Below are 5,250 nucleotides of genomic sequence, written 5' to 3' on the forward strand. Positions count from 1 at the left end.
AAAAAAACATTAACAAAATTACACTTCAAGCTTTGCTTCTTAAAAAAAGCATCATTGAATTTTAAGATCCATATGTACTTCCGTGACACAACACACTCACACTTACGTCATGCAAAATTTAAATACATAGTTGTGTTTGATTATTACTAGTTTTATTGAAACTGAGGAAAATTTAAAACCGGGTTGTGTTCGATTTTTAGTTTGATTTTCCTTTGTTAATGTGCGTTTATTATATTTTTGTTACACCCCGACTTACAGTGGAAGCACACGGGAGTGCAATAGATACATGACACAAGCACATTCTTCGTAAGGATATTGTATTAACCATTAAATGTTACAAAAGATTACATTATTGTTTACCCGCTAAAGTTGTCACAAAGCACAAGTCCGCAACCAACTATCCTTATAACATGTATGCATCTATGTATGATAATATCCGCAAAATCAAAACTTGTCCAGTTAATACGTTTGTATCTCATTCTTCTTTCATACTATTAATTAGCTGAAAAGAATGTTAAAAACGGTCGACTACAAAAAGTTGGTGAGTTTCACGGTTTTTGTTTGTTACGAAAAGTAAGTTCGAACAGAATTGTGTTGCACATGAGATGTAATTATACCAAGCTCACTAGTGAAGCCTCGATTGGTCACCCGTAGCCCCGAGGCCCACATAAACCACTAAATTAATTAAAGTTAAAGTATACCAACCCTAATGATATGGGTTAATTTATTCTACAAAGACTCTGATGCGTGTGAAGCGTAGTATATTTTTAATATATATTTTAAGCCCTTTTACACTTTTTAGCCAAGTTTTAAATTTATAAAACACGATATTTACTAACACTAGACACACATATGAGCAAGTGCACCCATCGTGGACGTAGTATAGTGTTGGTAAGATACCGAGGTCGTTCAAGGACACAAGAGCTTTTAGTACCGGTTTATCCTTAACGTCTAATCAAATCAAAAAGTTAGAAAAAGGTTTTAAACTAGAAAAATAAAAACTAACTAAATGCTGAAAAATAAAATAAAAATAAAAAACAGATAGACAAGATGAATCACTTGGATCCGACTCGTGTATTAGTATAACCTTTGATTATTTTCGCACTTTTGCACTTGTTTAAGAGATTATCTTAGTTATTGTAGTAGGCCCCTCTTTTGAAGGCGACGTTACCCTCAACCCAGTAGTTTGAGTCAGCAAGGATACAATCCTAAAGGGTTAGATTATTGGAAGATAATGAATTAAGTTATTAATGCAAATTGTGGTAGGCCCCGCTTTTGGCGGTGACGTTACCCTCGGCTAAGTAGTCTGAGTCAGCAGGGATACAGTCCTAAATAGTCGGGTTATAGTATTAATAGTAGTTAACTTATGAGGGGGTCAAAGAGTTTGGATCCCCGCCATCCAATACCTATGGGCATTGAAGGAGATCCTACTAAATTTGACCCAGGTCCCTTGCAGGACCTCTAAACGCTGAACAAGGGCAAGACCCTTAACAAACCGTTCCCTTAACCCCCGACCAGGTAGCCAACATACCTCCATATAGACCGTGGAGATATGAATGGTGAAAATCTTTTATTTTATATAGACAGTAAAATAATGCCAAGACACCACGGACAAACGATAAGGAAAGATCACCTTCAACATAAGCAACTAGTTATTAAAGTCATTAATACAAAACCAAATAAAAGGTGCAAAAGATTAAAAATAAAAAGTATTATACTAAACACTTGTCTTCACCAAGTGATGTAAGAGACTTAGGCAAACATGGCCTTGATTGTCAAGAACTCTTACGATCAATCTTGGATCCCGAGACGACTCACACACTCTACGATGGACAATGGATGATGGTGGTGGATGACGGTGTTATGGTGGTGGTGGTTGATGGATGAAGTGTGAGAGAGGTGGTGTGCCAAGGGATGAGTTGGAATGAAACCAAGCACTCCTATTTATAGGCTGAACAGAAGGCTGGGCACGGCCCCGTGTCCGCTGGACACGCCCCCGTGCCCGTCTGACACTCTCTCTCTCTTCATTAATTGTAATTCGCAATTACAATTAATGCGCCTGCAGTACTTTCGCCACGCCCCCGTGCTCACTGGACACGGCCCCGTGGTGGGCAATAGAAGCTTCTACAGGTTTGTCTTTTCTGCTGCTTCTTGGGCATGGCCCCGTGCTGGCTGAGCACGGGGCGTGTTCAGTCTTCTGTTTTCTCTTCTTTGCTTGGGAGGATGCCGTTGAGGGTTCGGGCAGTCTACTTTTATTCCTTTTCTTGTATTTATGTTAGAATTAGCTGTCTTTTTGCTTCTTTTGTGAATTTGAGCTCATTTCATCCTGAAAATACAAAAGGAAGACAAAAACACTCTTTTTCCAACATTAGTACTTAAAAAGGGTTAGTTTTATGCCTCATTTGATGTAATTTATATGTTGCATTTTACACACATCAAATACCCCCACACTTGAACTTTTGCTTGTCCTCAAGCAAAACTCTTTAAATGTGGCTTACACTCCCAAATGGAATGGGTAGAAGAGAAGGTTTATGGCTTGTCATAGAGTGTCGGGAATCCAAGATTTTTTTGGGTTTTATTTTTATCTATTTACAATCCTATTCGTTATGATTTATTTAGAACGTTTCATAAGATAAATTACTTATTTGGGCATAACATGCCTTTTTAAAATTTCATTTATATACAAGTTCACATACCTTACGGGAGAAATCACTCACACTCGGCCGAAGGTGTATTTTTTTAGTGAATCACTCGAGAGCGGCATGGAACTTACGCCTACCATAGGCTTGCCAAGCAATCAATCCTCCTCCTTTTTAACTTTATACCTTTGTAGATATCAAGAGGACTTTTTGGGTGAAGGGTTAGGCTTGGGCTAAAGGTGGGTGGTTGGGTTAGTGGTTAGTAAAAGGGCGAAAAGCGTAAAAAGCGTCGGTTTTCGTAAAACACTTTGTTTTTAGTGACTTTTTATTTTGAAGTATTTCTCCAAACAAGCTTTTGTTTGCATAGCTTTGTTTGTTTTTAACTTCATCATTCAAAATTATTATTTTTTAATTTATTTATTTATTTTTTTTTAAGTCACATAAAAGAACGAGCTTGCGAAAAACCGAGCTTGTTACTAAAATAAAGAGTGAAAAAGAAAAAGGGTTTTTTGGTGGGTGAAAAGGGTTTAGGGTAAAGAAACGAAAGGTTTAGGCTCAAAGGGGTTAACTAGGGGGATTTTGGGTAGGTGGTAAAAAAATGAAAAATAATGGTGTAGAAAGAAAAATGGTTAGTCCTAATGCCTCCATCATTTACTTACTTGGGTTTAAGTTGGTAAGGAACGGGAATGAATCGTCGTGGCAAGTTCTAGAGTTGTAAGAACCAAGTGGCTATTCACACAAGAAACGAAAAATGAGCATTTAGTCTAAGGATGTAAATTTGTATGCTCAATAAAGGCTCAAAACTCACTTTTGTGGGAATGGGTTTTTAATGTGATCAAGTATATATAATCAAATTGTAACTATACTTGTTATGACGTTTCATAATTTTCTTATGTTGGTTCTTGTTATCACGACGCTCTCGGTTGTAAAATTTTAAAAATATAACCTTATTAATCTTAGGATTCCTAACTTAAACTTTAGACAAGTAAAAATGAAAATTTTTGAAAAAAATTTGGGGTGTTTAGCGGTTCCAATAGAGTTTTGTGTAAGGCTTGTTGTTAGGACTTGCAAAATTTCAAGGTGTTAGCTTCCCCCCCACACTTAAATTACACATTGTCCTTAATGTGTCCCGAAAATAAATTTTTAGGTTGATTGGATGTGTAATGTGGTGTTAAAAAGCAAAGATTTATGTTACTGGCAGTCTGGACACGGCCCCGTGGGGACCGGACACGGCCCCGTGTTCAGGTGCCAGTAACAAAAATTAAAGAAATGAGACAGAAGCCTGGACACGGGGGCGTGTCTGTTGAACACGGCCCGTGTCCAGTTACCTGAACTGGGCGTTTTTTGCAGGTGGTTCAGCACGGGGTCGTGTTGGTTGAGCACGGCCCGTGTTGAGCCTTCTGTAATGGAGATTTGTGTCGGGTTGCCTCGTTATTGTGCATGGGGCCATTTTTCTCGTTCCCTTTTTCATCCTTTACCACCGTGAGTGTGTTTTATTTATTATAAACCATCAAACTTTAGAAACCATCATTTCATTGCAAACATAGAGAGACATTACATAAAACTAAATATAAATATAAAACCATGGAGTTCTAGCCCTATGTCTTATTTTAATTAGCAAAATTTCCAAGAAGCTACTAATCTTGGTTAGATAAGGCTTTTAAAACTCCTTCTTCCGGGTGTGGCCCTCCTCACATGTCGGCGAGCCACTCCTCCACCTCCCTTGGAAGGAGAAAAGAGGGCTCATTTGCATTAGTTTGAGGAGTTTCGATTTCCGCTGGAATCTCTTGTTGGTGTTCCATGGGAGGTTTCGCTGGAAAGTCTTCCCACCCGGTAGGGTTGTTAACCCCGAGTGCCAAGTTCCAATCCTGTTGTGGAAGGACTGGTTCCATCGGGGGTGCTACAAGAATATTTAACCTCTGGTGCAAGAGGTTAATTTCTTGGAAGCTGCTTTCGAGCCCCAACGTAAGATCATTAATACGGTCAATTAGGACCTCCTCTACTGACGTCATTTCGTCGAGAGCCTCCCTTAATGCTATCACATAGTGCACAAGCGTAGCTTCAACGGAGGGCCTCCTTCCTCTTCGGCTGTTTGATGAATGAACGGATGATGTTTCGCTGTTTTCACTCGACATTCTACGAAAAATAAACCGAAAAATAGTTTATTTGCTGAAACAGTATCTGGACACGGCCCCGTGCTCATTGAGCACGGCCCCGTGTTCATCTTTCTACAGAATTTTGAAGCAAGGAAACTTGAAGTTTTAAGTTATTTTCTGAACTTGTGTAGGTTTTTTAAACATTAATAACTTAAAACAATGTTACATAACATATTTTTACCAAGATTCCTTGATCAAAACTCATTGCTTCCTACCACAAAGTTTGAAGAATTCAAACTTTTAATGATAGTTCTTGGAGAAAGATGAAAAAAGAAGGAAATGGCTAGAAGAGGAAAGGATAAGATGGGTTGTTGGAACCTTCTTTTAGACTTACCTAGGATAGTTTGAGAGAAGATTCCTTCAAATCTCTGTCCCAAGTTGGTCCAAATGTGCAGAATTCTTGGCTGCATTTATAGAAAACGACAGCATCCTGGACACGGCCATGTGTCCGTTGG

Source organism: Helianthus annuus, chromosome 1, assembly GCF_002127325.2.
Source record: "Helianthus annuus cultivar XRQ/B chromosome 1, HanXRQr2.0-SUNRISE, whole genome shotgun sequence".
Taxonomy (NCBI): domain Eukaryota; kingdom Viridiplantae; phylum Streptophyta; class Magnoliopsida; order Asterales; family Asteraceae; genus Helianthus; species Helianthus annuus.